Here is a 25,324-nt window from a genome sequence, read left to right as displayed (position 1 = left end):
AGTGTTGTGAAGTATTTACAATTGTATGAAACAGCTATTATTGACAATAATATCAGAGTAACAATCATATTACACAATCTATGTGATCTGGATAACATGAATGGGGGTACAGAACTTTGAGTAGTGTGCTGAAGGAATACAAGTGACATGAAAGATAATAAATTATCAATACACTGTGGAAGAGAGAACAGGGGAAACCTGTCAAATGATGCAATGTAAACAGCCAAGCAAAGAAGACAATATGGAAAGAAGAGGAATATAAAAGTACTATTAAAATAAAAGATGTAAGAATAGTGATAAAAGAATAATACAAATATGCCGTAACTTATAGTTTCTCTGTAATAGCAAAGTGAAATTCCTCTCATTGTCTCAACTGTTGGGATGCTCCCTCTTTGGGTCCAACTCTGGTCCTTTCACAGTTCTAGGATTTTTCCTCACTTGTGGGTATTTAAAAAAAAAAGGCAGGAGAAGGGAGGAAGAAGAGATAAAATTGGAAAAAAAGGAAGGATGAATAAAACAAGAAATAAGGAAAGAGCGGACAAAGGTATTAAAAGATAAAACAATAATAAAAATTAAAAAATACAAGATTACTTAAAAAACAAACAAACAGACAAAACACCTCTTGTTTGTTTCAAACTAGCCAAACCGGTGTTTCTGGTCTGGCTGGCTGCAGGCAGGCTGCAGCAGACTGAGGGGTGATTGATGTGGCCTTTCCCCCTTTCTGATGTGTGCTCAGCCAGTCTTGTAAGCACTCTCCCAAGAGTTAGTCTGGCGCCTCTCCACCTCACCTTAGGTGGGGAATCCAGGTCTTCTTCAGAGTGCTCTTTCCCAGGGTGTTATCACTGTGGGGTGGGGTGCAGGGGTGCGTGTGCGCCTGGCCAGGCTGCCTGGGTGCCCCCAAGCTTGGGCACAAACCCTTCCCAGTGCTATGGGGGGAATGCAGGGACTTCCACTCAACCTCACGATTGCTGCCTGACTGTGTGGGGAGTAAGCTAAGGGGCTGTTGCAGGAGAAGCCCCCAAACAGTTTTACTTTTTGAGAAATTCCTCCTACTCAAGCCTGCTGCTCAGTACATCCCAATTCTCCAGCTAGACCGGTGTCTATTAGGGTCAGTGCACATCACTGTGGGGCTCACAACTCTCCCAAGCCAGGGACCACAGACTCTGGGTGTGATCACGGCCCTTCTGTGTTTGCCTCTTTGTCCTTATTCCCCAGCAACTTTAAGCAACCAGGTCTCTCCAGGTGCTGCTCAAACCCTGCTTGGCCAGGGAGGGAGGGAGCAGTTGACCCGGCTCTCTCCCAGGGACTCTGTGGCAGGCCTGTGGCTCTCAAAGAGTCTGTGGTAGACCCAATGCCAGTGCTAGGCACCGGGCCTGGGGCTACAGCTGCAGTCCAGCACTGGTCCCTGGAACCTTATTTTCCTGATGCAGTCCCCGTACCTTCTGGTTTATCAGTGTCCGCTACAATTTTTGGTCTCTTATTTTCATATACACTGGGGTACTGTTGGCTGTTTGCAGTGTTCCTCCATAGATCAGCCAGGTTTTTCTCCCGTGTGTATGGGGAAGTGGAATCTGCTCCTTCCTATTCCATGGTCATCTTTCAAGTCCTGTATAATAGCAGGCAATTTAAAAATCCTATTTATAGTGTGCCATATATAATAAAAATTAAACATTAAAAATGTCAAACTGATTAAAGCACATTGTCTTTGAATATTTAAATAAAATATAATACAATTGAATTTTGGTTTAAAAGTGTTATTTTAAATTATATAGCAATTTAATGTTAAATCACCATGTTACAAAGTACAGTCTGCTAATTTGGTAAGACACGCAGCCATTCTTATATTTTCTTTCTGTTGGAGAATACTATAAAAATTTTATTTGAATAGATACATTGTAATAAAATATATAGTAATAACTGTTTAAAATTATTCATATGTTCATGAAATAAGCAATTCCAAATATCATTAATTATTTCATCTTAGGTGTGCCTCTTCTTTAATTTGTAGAAACTCAAAACTATGCTTTGTACCTTCACTTTGAAGATTTGTAATTTGTTTGACTGAGATAGATAATTCAAGAACATATCATTTAAAACGATTTTCCTGATGCATAAGGGATTAGCTTATGCAATCAATAAAAGCTTAAATATTGCTATCACACATATTTAGTTTTGATCACATGTGTAATTTGGATCTATGTATTATATATGTGTGTGTATCTTATTTGGACAATTGAAAATTATAGTACTACTATCTTAGGGTTGCTATGATAATTAAATGAAATAAATTACATAATTTATTACATAAATTAGCCCACATTACATAAATTATGTAGCATAATGCCTGGAGAGTGTAACTATACATCACATGTTAAGTAAAATTAGTATTAGTATTATAACTATATCACATATGATAAATATTTTGGATCGTACCAATATATGCCATAGTTATTACCTAATAAAAATAACATACAATAGTCCTCATCATTAGACTTTGTGCAAAAAAGTAGAAGTTTTCACTGCATGATGAGTACAACTCACAAGCAGGGGGGAGCATGATCTTATTCTGTACCGTACACCGTGTGATCTTTAATGAAACTTCCTGGCATTTGAGAATCTATGTTCCATTTTCTAAAAACAGATTACTCCTGACATATATAACATAGAATGCCGTTTTATATTAAATACACTTTTAGAAATGATGGTACAAAAGGAGTAAGATGCTCTTTGAATGAAATATGAGTTTGAATTTCCCCATTTTCTTGAGAACTAAAAAAGATAACAAATAAAATGATTAAGTAATTCTTATACTGAAATGTGTAGTAGGTGATGAATAAGTGATTTAGTTTTTGCCTCTTTGTATAAGTATTGCATTATCCATTTTTAGATTTTACTCTCTGAAAACATATAAGCCCTTTCTTCTAGGCCATAGGACTTATCCTAATGCATAGCATATAGTAAGTGAATGGCTAACATTGTTTTGAAAGTGAGGATATTAATAAATCTTCTCATTTAATTATGTGGGAGCTAAGAAGAGGGATCTAATGAAATTAAATCATTTTAGGTAGGGATGTTTGTATGGGTGGGCTGACACGTCCCCTAAGCAGATTTTGGTTTCAGTAGTCCATTTCTGTATTGCATTGGAATTGTGTTCATAAGTAGATTTCTCATGAAACAGAATCTCTGCATTGGCTTGATTACTTTAAAAAGTTGATACATTAATTATGTGAGCTATGACTGCTTCCTAACCATATATTACTCAAGTGTTCTCTCTCTATTATTCTCTTATTTGAGTTTTCTTCTTTATTTTTCAGATCTGTTCTTCTCATTTGAGATAATCTCTAGAAAGACCTACCCTGAGTATCAGCTAATCACTTGAGTCACAGATACAAACTTTCTCTCTGGTTCCATTCTCATTTTGAATATAGTTGGAAAAAATATAATTATTATGTAACCTAGCTTACCCCTGGTGAATATATAAAATCTTGAGGAAAAATCATATCAAAAAGAGTGTTAATTTACATTACTTTTTATTCTGGGCACTTATTTTCCAGACAGATCTCGTGAGAAGAGTGGTTTGTCCAGAATAAGAATTTATGAATTGGGTCTAAAACTACTTATTCTAACACAAAAAGAGAGTAAATTAAGAGAGGAACATGTGTTACCTAGTAATCATAGACATTATTAGGTCCTTCCAGTCACTGGCACTGTGGTGTTGCCAGGATGGAACCCCTGGGAAGCACCTGGGAATGTGGTGCGTGCAGTCAAGTGAGAGCCTACCTACTTTATGAGAAAACTCACAAATTTCACAAACTAAATTATATTGATCAAGAAACACATAAGATGTCCAGGTAAACAGTCATCAATAGTAATATTTTAAACCATCACTGCCTTGTTTTCTGTTTTACTTTAATATTCTCTCTATATAGATGTTATTAAAAGTCATCATTATAACCAGCGATTATGAAACAGCCCTACATAATTACCAATTGGAACTTCCCAGTCTTCCACAAAAAAGACATATTTATTTTAATGCTTAGTATTATTGGTATTCTTTCCTAAACATTACTAGTATTTCTAAATATTTCCTAAAAAATAAATAACATATAAAATTTATTCCTTTTTTTCTTCACAAAACACTTATAATTTAGAGTTATGTGTTTTGGTTTTAAGACAAACTAATCTGTTATAATAAAATTAAATAACTTCTTCACATAATATTTCTATAAATAAAATGCATTTCAGGGCAGATTCCATATATAAATATTTTTACTATTGCCATATTCTTGGGAGTTAATTTGTTTAAACACTGGGGCTATCATTATCTGAAACAGTACTAAGAAGGGTGTCTTCAATATATGTAGGTGAGACAACAATCCATTTAAACTCAAGACACAAATTTTGTTACGTAAAAATAGAATAATGGATGACTAGGAATATGATGTAGAATTTAACACCTGTATATTTCTGAGTTTCAGTTATAATGTGGTGACATTTTTCTTTTTTCCTTGTTGTTTTCCATTAGCCTACATTATACTTAAGGCACAGCATGCAATTCAGCTAGAAAATTATGAAATCATTGTAAACACAGGATTGCTGTTCTAAAAAAATTGTGAAAATGTGAAAATTGGAGTTATTTCACTGTTGTTGTCAACAGGACAGAAGATGGCTCTTTCTATTTTAGAAATACATAATCAGGTGTTGCCATTCATCTTTAGTATTCCTGTTGACTCAGAAGCAAGCTATTGTATTTTTTATAGGATTCAAAGTTTGTTTTGATCTCACTGTTTCAACCAACAATTTAGAGGTCAAATACATGATTTGAATTATTTTATTGCTGACTTATATAGTAAGTATCTCATTTCTACTTACCAGATAACAATTTAATTTACGTTCTTTTTTTTATTTAACAACTGTTCACATTAAACCAGTAAAACAACAACAGGAATCACTTAAGTAGTCATTAACTAAAAATAGTTGTGTTTTGTGAATGATAGCAATCTCTAAATGTGATTTATAGAGGCCATTTTAGATATTTACATCATTTAAATGTAGTGCTAGTAATAATTTTTCAGTGTGTAAATAAAATGTAGTAGACGATTATCTCATTCTTATCATAAACAAACAAAACACCGAAAACATTTTGAGTATTTTTATGTGCTGTAGCAATTATTTTATTTGTTATACCCTTGGTTATAACAATTACGGAATTGTGTTAATCTATCATTTAGTTACTGTCAGTAAACCACAGATAGTCATCATTCATGCCTCTGGGTAGGATCTTCCCCTTTCCCTCAGAATGTGTGATGAGACAGTGCTTTGCTTTACTGGATGCGACAGATTGCACAATGTGCCAGGACTGGGCATAAACCTAAGGAAGGCTAGCAGCTCCTCTGATTCTCCATGTACAAAGGTTAGCTGTTCTGCTGGAGATTTCGAGTGGAAAGACTAGACAGAGAGACCATATTGAGACAAGGATGCTTCAAAACTAATTGGAGAGAGAAACCCTGTTGTCTTAGTGTCCCAGGTAAACCACCATTGTGGCAACTTGCTGGCTAAGTGTAGCTGCTTGCATAACCACTACCCAAGCATGCAAAAAAAACTACCAGCTGAGCACAGCACTACACACTGAAGATTCAGAGAAATAGATCCTTGTTTTGTTAATCCAATCATTCTGAGGCTGATTTGTTACAGAGAAAACATTAACTGAAATAGAAATTGCTAACAAAATGAAGTGTTGTTGCAACGAACGTGTGCCCTTAAGTTTGGGATCAGGCCATCAGCAAGTGTGAACTGTTGGTGAAGGTTGGAAAGCAGTGACAAATGCTATGAGAGAAGCTGGGAAAATTATTCGAATGTTGGAAATCAGTGATTAATATTATCCTTTTCAATAACATGGACAACAAAATATTTCATAATCTTATGGACCTGGCTAATTAGATTTCCAGGCAGATTGTAAAAATGCCAAATGCTTTCTTTTAGCAGCCTGTGGTTAGATATAGAAGGAAAGAAAGGAGATTAAAAAGCAAATGTTGAGTTTTCAAACAGAGTAAAAACAAAAGTAGAAAGCAGACAGGATTCTTTCTGTTGCGAAATAAAACTCATTGCTCACTTACAGTGTTTCCCAGAAAAAAAATTCTCAAAGAAAATGGCCTCAGGACTAAGATCAAAGTGAGGACACTGTCAGTAAAATATGGTCTCATGGTCAAGGTATAAAACTCTGTTGTTATGACCTCAGAAATGCATCAGTGATGGTTTATAAATCCTCTCCATGAAATAAAACAGATCAAAGTATCTTCCAAGTATCTTAAGAATATGGCCAGTAACCTACTACCAACACTACCGTGTAATTGGACTTCAGGAACCCCAGTTGTTGGCTCACAGCACCCTGACAGACTACAGTAGAGGGGCCTGTTCCTGGGTCTGTGTGAAAATGTTCTTTTGCTCATAAAGGAGTCAATTGCAATTAAGTACATAGGAAGTCCACAGGGTTTTAAAGAAAATTGTACCATCTTTCCTAAAAAGGATTGATCCATTGCAGAATTAAAAGAATCCAGTCGACTTGAAAACATCTCGGCATATCATATTCAAACTGCTGAAAACCAAATACAAAGAGAATCTTGGAAGAGGAAGTGGGGGGCGGAGCAAGTGAAGGAGGACAGACCTTACTTACCTACAGAAGGAAAATACAAATTAGAGCCAACCTCTTGGCAGAAGCCAAGCAAATTGTATGAGTAAGGTGAAATATGAAAGAACAAAATATAAGAAAATTACCCTTCAAAGTGATGTGGGAAAAAAACTTTCTCAGAAAAATAATCATAGACAATTTAACAGCATACCTTCTCCTCAATACATGTTTTTAAAAAGGCTTTTCACATTAAGCAAAACCACATAGATTAGAACTCAAATTCAATTTAAGAAAAATGAAGGTATAATAAACTCTATTATTTTTCTTATTCTTATTTGATATAATAGACAAATATTTGTTCCTACTAAATATAGGGACAGTGTATTATATGGATAAGTGCAATGAAATGTCACAGATTTTACAAAGTTCAGGGGGGGAAATGGGGAAAACTGTTATACGGTACCCGAACTATCCTGGAAGTAGTATGTTCAGTGTTACTTGAATGTACACATAGACTAGTTGCACATGTATATTGCTAGCACCAAGGGAACTACAAAAAGGTTTTTAAGGACTTATAAATGACATGCAGAATTAAAACCAGGAAGAGCAGAATAAGAGGGAAAGGAAAAATGAAGAAGCAATGCAGAAGTACACTGAACAGAAGCTGTTACAGAGTCAATTTTAATTTAATTATATGAATAATCTCTTGAAATGGGAATGGTCTAAATACACTGATTATAGACAGAAATTGTCATAGTATATGTAAAAAACAAGTAACATTCAACTACACACTATCTACCAAAACAAACAAAATAAACAAGTTCTTTACACGAAGACACATTCCATTTTGAGCAAAGCTTGATGTTTATTCCTCTGACTCTAGAGTATTTTTTTAAAGATATTTTAAATTTTATTTATCTTTAGAGAGGAAGGGAAGGAGAGAAGGAGAGAAATATCAATGTATGGTTGCCTCTCATGCGTCCCCTGCTGGGAACTGGCCTGCAACCCAGGCAGGGCCCATGCTCAATCCACTGAGCATGGGCTGATTCTAGGGTATTTTCATAATTTTATGTAACTATAGTTATTACTGTTTTCTCACTTTTACAACAGAGAACTATGCAGTGGCTCACTCATGAAATTCAGGTGTGTGATGGCCCTCGAGCTGTAGACCAATAAGTTATATGCGTTTAAAATCCTCATTCTCATGGTGTGACTTCACAAAACTGTCTGTACACAGCTCTTATCACAGGTCTGGGTGTCCAGCATAAGTTAATCAAATAATTAATTTCTCCAGAACATTTGACTCAATTCTGCTTACTCTGGCCATGAAGTTTAACTATTTGGTTTTTAAAGGTTTTTTTTCAATTTTTTTTCCTTATAAAGAATACTGTAATGAGCATCTTTGTATCTAAATATTTGAATATAACAACGATTTATTTCATTTGTTCTCCAAACCTTATTTTTTTTCTTTTCAAATTCTGCATCATTGTCATGCATTCCTCCAATTCTGTAGACACAGTTTTGTGTAGACACATATTTAAAATCTCTACTTCGATTTCTTTTTCTGGGAAGTCCAACATCTATCAGAGATAGTTTCTATTAACTTTGTTTTTCCCTCATATATGCATAGAGTTCTCTGTATATCTCAAACTTCTTGCCAAAACTGTTTGTTTGGGGGAATGTAATGTGTAGCTCTGGAAATCAGATTTCCCCCATTTAGGCTTTGTTGCTGCGGCTGCTATTTGTTTGGTTTTTTGTTTTGTTTTTTTTTACTTTCCTGGACTGAATCTGTACAGCCTGAAGTGTGCAGACACTGAATTCCATGTTCAGTTAACTTACTGCTCAGAGAATTGGTCAGAGTTTTCTTTAAATACCTTAAACAATACGTCTTCAGCCTTTGCCAANTTGGGGAATGTAATGTGTAGCTCTGGAAATCAGATTTCCCCCATTTAGGCTTTGTTGCTGCTGCTATTTGTTTGGTTTTTTGTTTTGTTTTGTTTTTTACTTTCCTGGACTGAATCTGTACAGCCTGAAGTGTGCAGACACTGAATTCCATGTTCAGTTAACTTACTGCTCAGAGAATTGGTCAGAGTTTTCTTTAAATACCTTAAACAATACATCTTCGGCCTTTGCCAAAGGCCTGCAGTGCTCAGGCAGTTTACAAATCAGCTTGAAACCTTCACTTCCTCCTTGTTCAGAACCTCACGTCAGCCAGTGGTTAGAGGCTGGTGCTCTCAGGTCTTTCTTGAGCAGGTGCACACTTCTGATATATGTTCAGCTTTCTGAATTCCCAGAAATATGTTGGAGATTTTCAAAATTGCCTAACCTCATCTCCATCTCATTCTTCAGGCGTTTTCTGCCAGGTTCTTGTTTTAACTAACTGGTTCTTGGTCTCAGGCAGCAATGATGAAAATCAATTGCCACTGATTATGCTGGAGAAGTATCTAAAGATATGGCTTCTCTAATGGAGCTGAATTCTAGGTAAATCAAATGATAAAAATATCTGGGGCATATGTTTTTTTTCCAGAGAATTTAGAGATAAGATTCAAATAGCGATAATACTTTGGGGGTTCAATTTTTTAAAGCTCCCATCCCAGTCTGCCTCCTTCAGCATTTGCAAGGCTCTGTGGTTTTGAGGCTACCACAGATTTATAGATATGGGGATGGGAGTGGATCTATTTGCATGTCACAAATTCTGATCCTCCAAATTCGGCATTTTTCTAAAGTAAACAATCCTCAGATTGTTGAAAGCCTTTGGTTAATTTTTAGAGCCCTGAAGTACTGATTTGTACACTTTCGCCGGTGTGTCCGTTCTTTCTCTAGAGGAGTAGATGTGTGGTACCCTCACTCTGCTACTCCAACTGCCAGGACTACTTTCAGTAGTTTTTCTAGAAAGGCTCTTCCTCGGTATAATACGTATCTCTATTAGGTATAGTTTGCTTACATTACTTCCAAAAAGGCTGTAACAATATCACTGCCAGAAAGAGGATTGCTGTGGTGGGAAATCAAGCCCTTCCATGGGATCAGGAGGACAGCATTCCAGGGACCCATGCATGGGAGATAGTGATGTGACGAGGTGTTTGGGGAGGAAATAGAAACTAGCCAGTGGGTTTCTAATTTCTCCCTTATTCCGCCATGGAAAAAGTTTGACCTTGTCCTCAGCAAGGATAAAACAAAGCACAGTGTCCAGAGTTTCTGGTTCATATTAAAGCTCAGTTCTTTGGAGCCCACGCCTTCTGCTGAGGGCCCTGCTAGCTGCTACACCCACATGACTGCATGCTCCCTGGTGAGAGTGTGGGTCACCAAGCATCAGGGAGAGAGATGGAGAAAGACAGAAAGAGACAGACAGGAAGAGACAGAGAGCAGGGAGACAGAGAGAGAGACAGAGAATCTTTGTTTTCCTGGGATTTTATTAGCTTGGGTTTGGAGTGGACCAGGTACTTTTTCAAAATAACCAATCACCTTTCCAACTGTTTGTGGGCTTTTGATAGGCCCACACTCTAGTAAGACTGGCAGACCTCTGCAGTCAAGCACCTCCCACTGTGCCTTCAACAAACAGGGCAAGTGGTGCCCCAGGGAGATTTTCTGTGCTCTGAGGGTTGAGTCTCCTCAGGCAGTCCCATGCAGTGTATAAATGACTCTGTAAATGCTATAGATTCCTGACTAAGCAAACACAATTATGCCCCCCAGTTTATTGAGCTCAATGTCCAATTGCCTTTGCTCTCTTTCTTTTCTTTTTTAAGTATATTTTATGTATTTATTTTTTAATATATTTGATTGATTATGCCATTACAGTTGTCTCATTTCCCCCTTCATTCCCCTCTACTTGGCAAACCCCTTCCCCCAACATTCCCCCCCTTTAAGTTCATGTCCATGTGTCATAAGTTCTTTAGCTTCCACATTTCCCACACCACTCTTGCCCTCCCCCTGTTTTCTCCCCACCATCTATGCTACTTATTCTCTGTACCTTCTCCCCGCTTCTCCTCCTCCCACTCCCCTGTTGCTAACCCTCCATGTGTTCTTCAATTCTATGGTTCCACTCCTGATCTAGCTGTCCTCTTAGTTTGCTTTTGTTTTAGGTGTGGTTGATAACAACTGTGAGTTTGCTGTCCTTTCACTGTTCATATTTTTCATCTTCTTTTTCTTAGATAAGTCCCTTTAACATTTCATATAATAAGGGTTTGGTGATGATAAACTTCTTGAATTTGACCTTATCTGAGAAGCCCTTTATCTGCCCTTCCATTCTACACGAAAGCTTTGCTGGTTAAAGCAATCTTGGCTGTAGGTCTTTGGATTTCATGACTTGGAATACTTCTTTCCAGCCCCTTCTTGCCTGTAAGGTCTCTTTTGAGAAATCAGCTGACAGTCTGATGGGAACTCCTTTGTAGGTGACTGTCCTCTTATCTCTTGCTGCTTCTAGGATTCTCTCCTTCATTTTAATCTTGGCTAATGTAATTACGATGTGCCTTGGTGTGCTCCTTTTTGGGTCTACCTTCTTTGGGACTCTCTGAGTTTCCTGGACTTCTTAGAAATCTATTTTCTTTGCCAGATTGGGGAAGTTCTCCTTTATTATTTGTTCAAATAAGTTTTCCACTCATTGCTCTTTCTCTTCCCCTTCTGGTATCCCTATAATTCAGATGTTGGAACATTTAAAGATGTCCTGGACATTCCTAAACCTCTCCTCATTTTTTAAAATTCTTGTTTCTTCATTCTTTGGTTGTTTCTTTCTTCCTTCTAGTCCACTCCCTTGATTTGAGTCCCAGTTTTCTTTCCATCACTACTGGTTCCCTGTGCATTTTCCTTCATTTCACTTAGTGTAACCTTCATTTTTTTTCATCTAATTTGTGAGTAAAATCAACCAGCTCTGTAAGCATCCTGATCATCAGTATTTTGAACTGTGCATCTGATAGGTTGGCTATTTCTTGGTCACTTCAAAGTGCTGTCTCTGGGGCTTTGATTTGTTCTTCCATTTGAGCCATAGTTTTTTGGTCTGGTCGTGCCTGTTATGTATGAGGGGTGGAGCCTTAGGTGTTCACCAGGGTGGGGCAACCCAGTGGCTGGGTTGTGACTCTGTATGTGGGGGCGGGGTCAGAGAGGGAACAATGGTGCTTGCTCAGCTCTCTCTTGGGTTTCAGTGCTTTCTGCCACTTCCCACAAGCAAATTGGGCCCTTCTGGTGCTGGTTCCTCAGGTAGGTGGGTTTATGTATATTCTAGGACCCTGTGGGTCTCTCCAACGAACTCTCCTGTGAGGCTGGGAGTCTCTCCCAGCACCTCAACCCCTGCAAGTTTTTTCAATTGGTGCTTTTAGGCTTTATTTTCTGTCACTGGGGCTCTGGGTTGCATGGTTTGTCTCACTGCCTTTTTTTGCCTGGTTAATCTACGCGCGAATGTGTGTTCGAGGTCAGCCAACTGCCTTGCGCACCTCACTGGGTCTGCTTGTTTCCTGACTAACCAAACATGATTATGCCCCCCAGTTTATTGAGCTCAATGTCCAATTGCCTTTGCTCTCTTTCTGATTAATAACTAGGTAACTGCCTATGGTAACACTGTCTGCCTTACGCTAGACATGTTGAAATAATATTTTAAAAATTTTGCCAATATGACAGACCATAAATGCAACTAATTATTATTTGTTTTCACACTTTTTAAACTGATACACACATGCATACACATACAGCTTGCTTAGTTAACATATTCATTCAGATTACTCATGTCAATGAGTTTTAAGAACATTATCAGAAAAACTTGGCCAGACAGAATGTATGCTATACCTCCAAGAATGCTGTGAAACCCAGAAGAACCCATTCTTTCAAGCCCATCTTTGTGAGTCATGAAAAATCAGCCTGACCAAATAATTTAGTCCCATGTAATTTTGTGGTGTTTATGCACATCCATACTTAAAGGGATCTTTTGGGTGACCTTTTGCATGTTTCTGTCCTATATTCTTTTAAGTTATCCATTAGTTTTAATGGTTTTTATGAGAAAATATATACTTGACAAGATCTAATAAGAGAATTTATAACAAGGATGTGGGGGGGAATTTGGATAGAGGTAGGCTGTTGGATAAATTTTAAAAAATAATAAGTATGGCAATAAAAATTGTAATAACTTGTTTTCAAAATATAGTACAATTTTCAGTTAATTTAAGCTACCTAATGTTTTCTGGAAACCACACATTTAATTTTTTCCATACATCTACTTATAAATGGATACATAGCATTTTCAATTATATTTCTGTACCTATTATTAATGTCTTACATGTACTTTTAAGATAACCTATTAGCTTCTGTATATTAGTTGTTTCAATTGTAAAATTAGAACTGAATAGCTTGACTCATGATTTATTATATGAATAAATAAAAATGATTAGACATTTTGGAAATATTGGTTATATAAAAATTAAAGTTTCTGCTCCAATGGGCTCTTTATAATCACTAACCAATATGTAATTTGGGTTGGGAAAAATACTAACTTTTAAGATGTACATAGCTATAACTCCTGGGTATGACTTTGAGTTCACTTTTTCAAAAGATGCAGCTTTTATCTCTCAAGTTTTTTGAAGCATAATTTTTTGAGTCTATGGTTTTCTTTTTGTTATTTTTACCCTTTGAAGAGGTTTGGTAGCAATAAACAAAGTAACTTGCTTTTGTCAACATATTGGAATTAGTCACATACTTTTAAAGCTGAATGTCAATGAGTCATTTCATGTTCTTAATTAAAAAGGTTTCAGAATGGCACTGAGATATAGAACAAATAGACAAATTAAGTCCATTTTGTATGACAGTTAATTTACCACTTTCATTGCATAAAATAATTTTAAATGGTGAAATTAAGCAATAAGGATAATGCTGCAATATAGAGAAATAAATTTACTCATTTTTATGACAAAAATATCCCTCACGATTCTCCTTTTACTTTTTATCTTTTTAATCTAATATCCTTTGGAAGCATTCTATATAAAAAATATTGTGTTCATTTTGAGCAAAAAGTTGTTACACTTTGTCATGGAATTTAATTTGTTGGGGGGTTTTTTTGGTACATTAATTTTTTATTTTTTATTTTATTTTATTTTATTTTTTAAAAAGATTTTATTTATTTATCTTTAGAGTGGAAGGAGAGAGGGAGAGCAACATCAATGTATGGTTGCCTTTCGTGAGTCCCCTGCTGGGAATTGGCCTTCAGGGAACTGGCCTGCAACCCAGGCATGTGCCCTGACTGGGAATCGAACCGTGATCCTCTGGTTCGCAGTCCTGTGCTCAATCCGCTGAGCTACACCAGCCAGGACTGGTACATTAATTTTTTAGAGATTGTTATTTAAAACATAATAAAGTACTAATATTTTTTTTAATTCTGGAAAAATTAATCTGAATTATTTTCTTCTTATCTTTTATCTTCTGTTTTTATACCTAGCTACTCCATGTTTCCAACTCTCATTGTACTGGATGTGTGTCACTAACTGAATGTATGTCAGCAACTCGTTTAGTTATGACCACTCATTGTTTATTCAGTATAACCAATCAAGTATTTCATATAAATTCTAACTCATTCACCAATACAGTTTAGTTTTCTTCTGAATTTTTTTTTTTTGTTACCAAGAAGCTGGGGTATTACTTCTAAAGTTGAGGATAATATTCTGTTCATTCTAAGGTTTTCCTCAAAATTTCAAAAAGCAGATTCATTTTATTTTTCTTTGATATGTTAGTTGTCGATTTGCTAAAAACTAAGGTATAATTATAAAACCAGTATTTTCCACTGCATTTTTCCACCTGTATAACAAATTTCTCTTGTAATCATCGTATGACAAAGATAAGAGACACACACATTGGCAAGGCCATTTGCCTTAGTGTTGGGTGTGCTGGTAGGGGGAGTGTGGCTGCCAGAAACACCTGAATGGATATGGGTATGATATTTTTTACCTTTTCTTACGGCATTGTTCCGCTGTGATGTTTCTATGGTGGGAGTGCTAATTCATCTGGGTGTGTTGTAAAATGTTATAAACATGAGTTTGGAGGTGGGTATGTGTTTCTCACATGTGTAAGTTTGTGTTTGTAAACGCACTTATTCCGTTGATACATGCCTGTTCTCCCTAATAAAATAGGTTTAAAGTTCAGTTTCTTTTGCCTTGGAAACATTTCTCATATCTTTTTTCTTGTTATAACTACTCTAGCTAGTTTTCAGTTCCAGCTTTCATCATTTCTCACCTGACTCATTATTACAGAAGCCCCCTGAAGAAGGACTGTTTATTGCTCTGTGAGCGTGTTTCACTCCTGCCTTCGTAGATAGTACCCTTGACACAGATAAAACTCAGAGAGGCTCTGCCCACATCCCAGTCTCCTCAACAGCTTGAAATGGAAAGTGTCACGAAAATCTTTAGCAACAATATCTCACAACAGTTGGAAAAGTCATCATGGCAGGTTCCAACAGAATAGTCTTCGATCATATAAATCTCAGAATACTAATTCAGAGAGTGAATGACACCACCTGCTTTACTAGCATGTCCTGCAGTCTGTTTAGGCTAGATTCCTAATGTAGCTACTCAACTGAAGATGTCCTGGCAGGAAATCTGACCTATGTTTCTATGATGTCATGAAACTCATGTTGTATTTCCTTTTCTGTGTATTGCAAACAGTCTCAGCATTTTTTTGTCATGATATTTCACCCACATTTTACTACATATTTTCAATAAAAGAATTGTGAAGGTATATGGTGAAACACAATTATTCAACTGAGATTTGCTGTGTAATTAGTATACCAGTTCTTTTGTTCTATCTCTGTCCTTACAGCATTTCAAAACATATTTCTCATGAGTCTCCTCTTACTTGTCATTTTAGAAAAACTAAATTTTTTTCCTTCATCTCTACTTCCATCATTACTTCTATAGTTCAGCTATTCATTATTTTAATAGGTACTTTCTTAGAGGAATTATGAACTATTCCATATTTTTACAACAAATCCTTAACATTTCTGCTATGTTGGTTTTTCCAAAATCAGATTTGGTTATATATTTTTCATCTTAAAAGTATGCAATTCTCTCCTACCTATACTGGCATATATGGCTCAGAATATAGTTAATAAATAAATATTTAGTTGCCAATTATTGCCCAAATATTGAACAATAAGACAACCTGGAGTCTTCCTATTAAGGAACTTACATTCTGGAGGGCAATGGAACAAACTGTGCAAACTCAGAAAAGTAAATATACACATGAAAATTTGTTTAACATAAGTAGGGTAATTTGAGTTTGGGTAAGAATGGTCCTTAAGACAAGGTAGTCATGACTGGATGGAACTGTATAAAAAGATCCCCGATCCAGTAGGGTGGAGCCACCACTTCATGAGCAAAGAGAACTGTAACAGCAGCCACCTCGGCTTTTAAACATGTTTCCTGAGGTCCTGAATGGAGGCTAGTGTGACTGAAAGTTAGTGACCTAGTAACAGCATGTTGTAGAACAAGTTCAGAATGTTGGAATTCTGATCATATAGAACTTTATAGACCAAAGTTATAGTTTAAATTTCAATTTCAAATGCAATGAGGAAGAACTGGAGAGTTTTAAATAGATAAGTGATGTGAGCTCATTTGATTTAAGGAAATCATTTGCTGCCCTAAGGAGAACAATTGGAAAGGATTGAGTGTGACAGTAATAAGACCAGTTAGATGGCCACTGCAGTAGCTCAGGTCTAAAATGCTGATTTCTTGGACAAGGACACCACTGAGGAAATAGAGCAAAGTAAACAGATTTAGAACATACGTTGTAGTTAGATCTCAGACAATGTAATAGAGAAGGAAGAAAAGAAAAATTAAGAATGACTCTGAAGTATGTGTTATGAGTATCTGGATGAATAGTAGAATGGATTACTGCACTGGGGATGAATGAATTGCAATTAATTAGGAGAAAGAGGAATCAAAATTTCTGATTTGAAAATGTTTTGTTTGCCGTGTTTCTTAGATACCCAATTAAAGGGCCAAGTAGCCAATATATGAGGTCTGTCTAGAAAATGTTGAGCCAAAGCTAATACAATGAGAATGGTTTGTGCAACATTGATGTAACCTGTCAGCCAAGGAGAGTGGACTGGAATGCATGTGTGAACAATGATTACTTCACTTTACTAGTAATTGGGGGGTGGTAGACAATGTTCAGTGACATGTGTACCATGTGGTCATCACATTCAAAATTACTGAGTAAGTAGAGCAACAATGAATCTGCATCAAATTTTGTGTTAAGCTCGAACATTCCTTTGTGGAAAATATTTGGATGATCCAGAAGGTCACAGATATGGGCAACTGGTGATTGGCAGCTTCATCATAACAATATGTCCTCTCATGCATTATGTCTGCAGAGTTTTTTTGGCAAAACAGCAAATCACCCAGGTGACTCAGCCCTCCTACAGTCCAGATTTGGTTCCCTGTGACTTCTGGCTTTTCCCAAAACTAAAATCACCTTTGAAAAGGAAGACATTTCAGACTGTTGATGAGATTCAGGAAAATATAGTGGGGCAGCTGATGGTGATTGGGAGAACTGTGTGAGGTCCCAAGGTGCCTACATTGAAAGGAACTCAGATGTCATTGTCCTATGAGCAATGTTTCTTGTATTTTATATCTTCTTCAACAAATGTCTCTATTTTCATATGACATATCTGGGTACCTTCTGGAGAGACCACACAGTTCTGGCACTAAGAAAGACAATACATTGATATTATTTTTTAAATTATCAACAAAAATAATATTTGATACCTTATTTCCCCTCCTGATACTTCAGAATGGTCATCACTATATGATATTACATATTATCTTCAGTTTTCTGTCTGTCCTCCAGGACATATAAATTCCATAGGGCCAGTGATTTTTTTGTGTGACAACTGTCTAGTTAGCCTCCAAACAGTATGTAACATATAATAGTTACTCAAAAGTATTCTCTATGTAAAAAAAATAAATACATATTTCTATCATGCCCACTAGTCTGTGTTATCCTTAATAGAAGAAACTGGCCATGACAAATAATTTATAATAGATATTTAAGAGATATATGTTGAATCTAGTGAAACAATATTTAGTCTAACAAATTGAGGCCTGTTTGTCTTATTTATGGCAGAATCATGTCAGTGTTTTCCATGTTGGTTCAGCATCACTGTTTAGGGTTGGGCATAAAAATGTTATCTAGGCTGAAGTAGAGCCACATGCATTTTTATTCTCACTGTAGTCAAGGCTTTCACAACTTTTTACTTATTAAAAATAGATTTTGTTTGAAAAAAAATTGTTACCAGTAACAATCTTTCTAATTTTCAAGAGCAACATAACAGAAATACTTGGTTTAATGACTATGCTTGACATGTCTGAATAGCACAGACATTCAAAATAGAAATAAACCACAGATAAAATTTAAGTCACGCTTTTTACATTACAACTGATAACAACTGATAACAAAGGGCTAGACATGAAAAGAGACATTGCCATTTGGCATGATAACAGTAGTTAAATTTTATGGAGAGTTTAAACTACAGGCCCTATTTTATAATTTTTATTTGTATTATTTTAATTCTCATCATAGTCCTGTGAAGCAGATGCCCATTCTGTCATCGTTCTCCTGGTGAGGAAACTGGGGTCAAGTAACATTCTTGAGACCACCCAGTTTATAAGAAGTAAAGCAGCATTCAAGAACAGTACTGGTAGAATTCAGGAGTTACTGAATAAATTATTGTAGTAAATCCATTCTTTATGACTCTTTTGGTTGAATTATAAAATTACCAATTCATATGTGCCAAATGTTATTTCTCTGATATGGTGATAAGTGTCATATATTATAATTTAGCTACTTACAATGAAAAGATGAGACTTCCCTTTTAGATCACCACAGAGAAGCTGGTGCTGCACTTGGCAGAGGCTGTTGTAAACAAATAAACAACTGGAAATATATATGGGATACCCGTTTTCATGCATTGAGTACAAGACTGCTCACCACTGTGATCTGGAGAGAAGGGAAAAGTAAGAGTGAGGCCTACACATGCCCCAGCTTTTTGCCTGGGCGCACATTCCTGTAGCCGAGTGAAAAGTGGAGGCCAAGCAGAGCAGCAGTCAGTCTGCTGAACTCGTGAAGAAGATGTTAGAGTTCCAGGTGGCCAAAGCACTGGAATTTTCAGAGCAGAAATCTGAAGTAGGAAACCGGGCTAACGGTGCACACCAAATACCTGCACAGGAATTCAGTGAGAGTCTGGTGGAGATTAAACCACAGATTAGTCCTGCTTACGTGCAGGGCATATTTCAAGACCCCGCAGTCATGCCTGAAACTGTGCATAGTGCCAAACCCTACATATAGTTTTTTAATATATGTTCATACCTGTAATAATGTTGAAGTTTTAGAGTAGGCACAGTAAGAGATTGACAACAATAGATACTAATAAAATAGGACAATTATTGTCATGTATCACTTAATGATGGAGTTCTGTTATGAGAAATGTTCTCAGTTTTACATCATTGCAACCCCCAAATATTTCCAATAATATTTCCTTAAGTGACGGGCTGATTCCACGCTGCCACAGAAAGCTTTTTACTAAAGTGGCAGTGACAGTTAATACTTACTAAGGTAGCTCCTGTAGACCTGTGTCCTGTGTCCTCGATCTTAGGTTCTCAACGAAGAATTCATAGCAATGTACTCTGAAGACGATCAGCCTGGATCTGGGAGGGCTGTAGGGGCCTTGTGAGGCTGCAGCATTAGAGGAACGAGCTGTGAGCTGTGCTGAAACACGTCAGTGGATGACTGATTGGGGTGTGATGTGTGTACTCTAAGGTTGTGGTGCTGTGAGACAGAATCTTTTGCCAAAAGCTATTGCTCCCATAAAAATAAATAATCCCTCCTGAACCATATATGCTTCAATTTCTACAGGCATTCCAACTTCATTATAATTTTAAGGGACCAGTATCATATATGTAATCCATCATTGATGGAAATGTCATTATGTGGTACCTGATTACACAACAACTTATTAAAAGTTATGTGAATATGGCATGCTTAAGTAAAATAACGATGATTTAAACACAAGCCCTGTGATACCATGACAGTCAATCTGATAGCCCAGATGGCTGCTATGTGACTAATGGTCAGGTAGTATATACACTTTGGATGCACTGGACAAAACTGTCCTGGGCAGGACAGAATGGGCCAGGTGACAGTTCAACACTGCTCAAAATGGCATGAATTTAAAACTTACGAATTATTTATTTCTGGGATTTTATTCAATATCTTCAGACTAGACTTTGGTTGACCTCAGGTAACTGAACCATGGGAAGGGACCTGCAGATAAGGGGGGGTAACTGCGTAAGCATATGGTGAGACATGATAAGACCCTGCACGAATTCCTGCTGCACAGACGAGGACTGAATGGAGACATGAGAATTTGAGCAAAGCTGGACATTGAAGTTTCAGATCAAACAACTGACAAGATCTCACTCCTGAGTTTCTTGAGCAAACAGTACAGCCCACAAAAGGCCACAGACCAGAATGGCCTTCTGAGACTGGAGTCACACCAGAAGATCAAGTTCCAAACCAAGATGGATCTGCCCTGCAGAGTAATAAAGCAATGCGACAGCAGTAAAAGCTGCTACACATTTTTTAACATACAATAAAAACTACCAGACATGAGAAGAAAATATTTCAAACTAAATTAGTGTTGGCAACTTGATACCATTTATGGAATGCTGCTAATGAGATGCTTAGAGAGAAACTCACAGTTCAAAATGTGTATATTAGAACATTTAAAAATCAATGTTCTGAATTGCTTTATTAAGATTATTAAAAAAAACAAATTAACTCCTCAAGAAATGAAATAATAATGACAAGAACATAAATTAATGTAATAGAAAAAAGCAGCACAATAAAAATTAGTAAAGCCAAATAATCACTATCAGACAATTAAATTTATTCAAGATATTATATATATTAAAATTTAGAAAATATTAAAAGGGTGAGGAAAAGTAAGTTTACAGTTGTTGTATAGAAAAAGACATGTAGGTTATAATTATTACAATGGCTTTATTAACTCAAAAGAATGTTACAATGGCACAGTGTGATTCACATCTGTAAACCTACTTTTGCCATCCCCTATTTGAAGAAATTTTATGCCAAAAATTTTTTAAATTGTTGTTCAGTTACAGTTGTCCCCATTTCCTTCCCATTTCTCTCTATGTGGAAGGCAATACCTTCCACATTGGATCCTCCCTGCCCCATTGCCTTTGTCCACGGGTCCTTTATTCATGTTCCTTGATGACCCTTCCTTTCCTTGGCCCCGTTGACCCCCTTCTCCATCCCCTCTGGTTACTGTCAGTTTGTTTTTTATTTCTGTCCCTCTGATTATATTTTGCTGCATTTGACAACTTAGATGAAATATAAACATTTCTTTGAAAGCCATCATAAATTACAGTGGACATAAGATGAGATAGAATTGTAAATAGCTAATTTCTATTAAATTAATAATAAATAATTTTACTCAAAGTAAATATTGAAACCCAAAGAGTTTTATGGGAATTATAACAATAACTAAAGAAAGGATAATAATAATCTAAAAATTTTTTAGAAATTAAAAGAGGGGACACTTACAAGTTTTAAGTCCAGTATAATCAAGACAAAATTTAACAAAAAACCTTATAAACATAATGCACAAATATTCTAATTAAATAGCACAAAATCATATACAACAATAATTTAAAGATTTTATCATGACCAAGTGAATATTATTGCTGGGAGGCAAGTTTGATTTCATATTTGAAAATCAGTGAAAGTGGTTGCCACATTAACAAGAGGAATATTTAAAAAGAATAACTCTTGCCCTGGACATTGTGGTTCCATGGACTGAGTGCCTGCCTATGAAGCAAAGGGTCACTGGTTCGATTCCTAGTTAGGGCACATACCTGTGTTGCAGGCCAGCTCCTCAGTAGGGGGTATGTGAGAGGCAACTGCACACTGATGTTTCTCTCCTTCCTTCCCCCTTTCTCTAAAAATAAATAATAAATTTTTTTTCTAAAAAAAAGAACAACTCTTATAACCTCAAGTTAATATATAACTTGTTTAGCCATTCATTGTTTAGTAACATATATTTAGCCTCCATATGTTTGAGTATATTTAAGTTTTTTATTGTAATTGATTTCTAGTTCTATACTATTCTGATCAGAGAAGATGCTTGATATGATTTCAATCTTCTTGAATTTCTTAAGACTTGTTTTGTTCTAAAATGTGATCTATCCAAGAAAATGTTCCATGAGCACTTAAAAAGAATGTATATTCTGATGTTTTGGGATGAAATGTTCTATAAATCTCAAATAAATTCATGTTGTCCAGTGTATTGTTTAAGGTCACCACTGCCTTGTTGATATTGGTCTGGAAGACTTTTCCATTTATGTAAATATACTAATTAAAATCCTCTACTGTGATTAAAATCCCGTACTGTGACAACATTCCTGTTGATCTCTCCCTTAATGTCCAACAAAATTTTCTTATTTAGGTGCTCCTATGTTGGGTGCATATATGTTTACAAAGATTATATTCTTTTGTTGAGTTGATCTTTTTAGTATTATGTAATGTATATCTTTGAATAAATACATTCTTTGAAATTTCCTTTTGAAATCTATTTTATCTGATATAAGAATCGCTACTCCAGCTTTTTTTTTTAATTTCCAATTGTACAGAATATTTTTTCTATCCCTTCACTTTCAGTTTGTGTGTATCTTTTTTTCTGAGGTGGGTCTCTTGTAGACAGCACATATATGTCATATTTTATTATCCATTCAACTACCCTGTCCTTTGATTCTGTAATCCATTTATATTTGGAGTTATTATTGATAGAGACTTATTTAGTGGCATTTTATTCTTTATACCTATGTTCCCCTCTCTTCCTCTCTTTCTGTTTTTCTATCTTCTTCTTAAAGAACCTTTTAATATTTCTTGCAATACTGGTTTCATGGTAATAAACTCCTTTAGGTGTTTTTCTTCTCTCTTGTCTACAAAGCACTTTGCTTTCAAATTTAAATGATAGCTTTGCTGGATAGAGTGTCTTGATTTTAGGTTCTTGCTTTTTTTCACTTTGAATATTTCATGTAAGTCTCTCTTGGCCTAAATTATTTTATTGACAAACACAAATCAGCTGACAGCTTTATGGGAGCTTTCTTTATGTAACTATCTTTCTCTTGTTGCTTTTAAGATTCTCTCTTTATATTTAACTTTTGTGGTTTTAATTATGACGTGACTTTGTGTGGGCCTCTTAGAGTTAATAATTTTGGGTACTCTCTGTGCTTCTTAAACTTGTGTGTCTTTTTCCTTCTCCAGGTCAGGGAAGTTTTCAGTCATTCTTCCTTCAAAAAGGTTCTCAATCCCTTACTGTCTCTCTTACCTTTCATGTACTATTATGAATGTGGATATTGGGATGCTTTATATCCCAGATGTCTCTAATAGTTCCTTCATTTTTTTAAATTATTTTTTATTGTTATGCTTGGATGTTTTTTATTATTTTTCCCTTTAGATCTCTGATTTGAGCTTCTGCTTCATCTTTCCTGCTGTTGGTTCTTTCCAGTGTATTCTTCATTTCAGATATTATGTTGTTACTTCTGATTGGGGTATGTGTGTGTGTGGTTCCTATGTCCTTTTTCATGTGTACTATCTGTTTAAGTTATTACTGAAATCATCCATTCTTTTCTTAAGGTCCTTGGGCATCCTTATAATTACCGTTTTAAATTCTGCATCTGGTATCTTTGTAACTTTCATTTTTTTTCACTTTTTTCCTAGGTATTTCTCTTGTTCTTTTATTTGGGGAATATTTCTTTCTCTTCCTATTTTTCTGCATTTTGTGTTTGTCTTTCTGTGTTGGATAGATCTGCTCTGACTCTCATACTTGATATGACAGCTCTGTTATATAGGTGCCTTGTGGGGCTCAGAGGCACAATCTTCCAGATCACCTGAATCATAGAGACTAGGGATGCAAGGTCAAAGGTGATTCCCCTTGGGAGTAGAGCCAGTTGAACCTTCAGGAGAGAAACCAGAATACCCCTTCTCCCTGGCTCCACAGCCTCAGAACCCAGTGCCTGTCTGTGTGCTGGAGAAGAGCCTCTGAGGGTGATGTGCTCCAAAGTCCCAGACAATAACTTTCAAATTTTCATTGCATGATTTAGAATCTTTGAAACATAGGAGATGTCATTCTCACTGACCATTAAAAGTAGCATTTAAAGGCGTGAAAAACAGATCAGTTTTCTTTTTCTGTTAATCAGCATTAGAGTTTGTCAGTGATGCACCTATGCTCACTTTGAAGAGCCCATTGGGCTTTGGGAGAATAGATTAAAATAGTTTTCCATTGAGGATGATCCCAGCCAAGACTGCAGGAGGGGGGCAAGACTGGCTTCCGTTCTAAAGCCACATAGGTCAGAGTGTCTGCCAAGAGCTTCTCCAGAAAAAGAGTGCACCAATGATCCCTGTTGAGTATGGCCAATAGACCTTTGTGCAGGATTTGAGCTTGACGGGGTGGCATCATTAGTAATTGGAGGTTAGTGCACTCCCCAGGCTAGTGGTGTAAGAATATGAGTGTTTAATTCTGAAAAGATGGTGCCTGAGTGCAGTTTGGGATAGTGACTCAGCATGAAGACCTCAGGGACTGACCTTCCAGATTCCTCCTCAAGGCTATATGATACCTTGATCCTCTCTTTATGACTTCCCAATGCCTTCAGTTGCCTTCCCTCTACTGTAGTCCCAGGCGAGGGTCCAAGAGCAAGATCCAGTGCATTGACCCATTAACAGAGCACTTGGGTTTCTAGCAGACCCCCTCCTTTTCCAGGTGGACACAATCCCCAGTGATTTTCATTGTCAGATGCTATACAGGCTCCTCTTCCTTGCTCTGGTACTCCAGGCTGTGGATCTTGGTACGGAATTGAGACTTCATGCTTCTCAGGGGCAACTTCTGCAGCAGAGGTACTCCATCCACATGGGGGCAGGGGCCAGCCCTCTCTGCATCTCCACACTTCCCAGTCTCTATGTGGCTTTTCCCATAAGGTTTTGGTTATAAAACTCCTGTTCATCTGGCCTTCAGGTGGTTATTCAGATTAATTGTTCTATAATACAAAAAATATGGTTTGGCATTAGGAGTAGGTGGTGTAGCTTCCATGTCCATCACAGCCTTTTCCCTCTTAAAAATGTTATTTAAAACTAAGGTGGAGAGACGTAATTTGCTCCACAGGCTTTTGGCACTCATAACTCTCTATTAGGAGGTAACGAATATTTTATAAGATGTAAAGATGGAAAGTTTCGATGCATGTTAGAGATTAAAAAATGTCACTTAGATGAAGATTGGCTGTTTTTATTGTTGAATAAACAAATGGACTTTTTGGATGGAAGATATTTAAAAAGTATAGAGTAAAAATATTCATGTTAAGTTCCAGATCCTTTTTATAGGTATACTTTTATTTATTTATTTTTTGATCACTTCTATTTGTTAGACTCTGGCTTTATATTTAAATAAAGGACATGCTACCTTTTATAATTAGCATATTGCAATTATCTCAGATATGCACATGAAAATTCTGCCATTTTGTTTCTAAATGCTAATTTTATTAAAAGATAAATGAAAATATATACCCTTAATAGAACTTTCCATTTGTTTTTAATGTAACATAAAATATTTTCTTTTTTTTTTAAAGATTTTATTTATTTATCTTTACAGGGGAAGGG

Source organism: Sturnira hondurensis, unplaced genomic scaffold (genome assembly GCF_014824575.4).
Source record: "Sturnira hondurensis isolate 20B ecotype Veracruz unplaced genomic scaffold, ASM1482457v3 Scaffold0015596, whole genome shotgun sequence".
In the NCBI taxonomy this organism is placed as follows: Eukaryota; Metazoa; Chordata; class Mammalia; order Chiroptera; family Phyllostomidae; genus Sturnira; species Sturnira hondurensis.
This window is presented reverse-complemented; position numbering follows the sequence as displayed.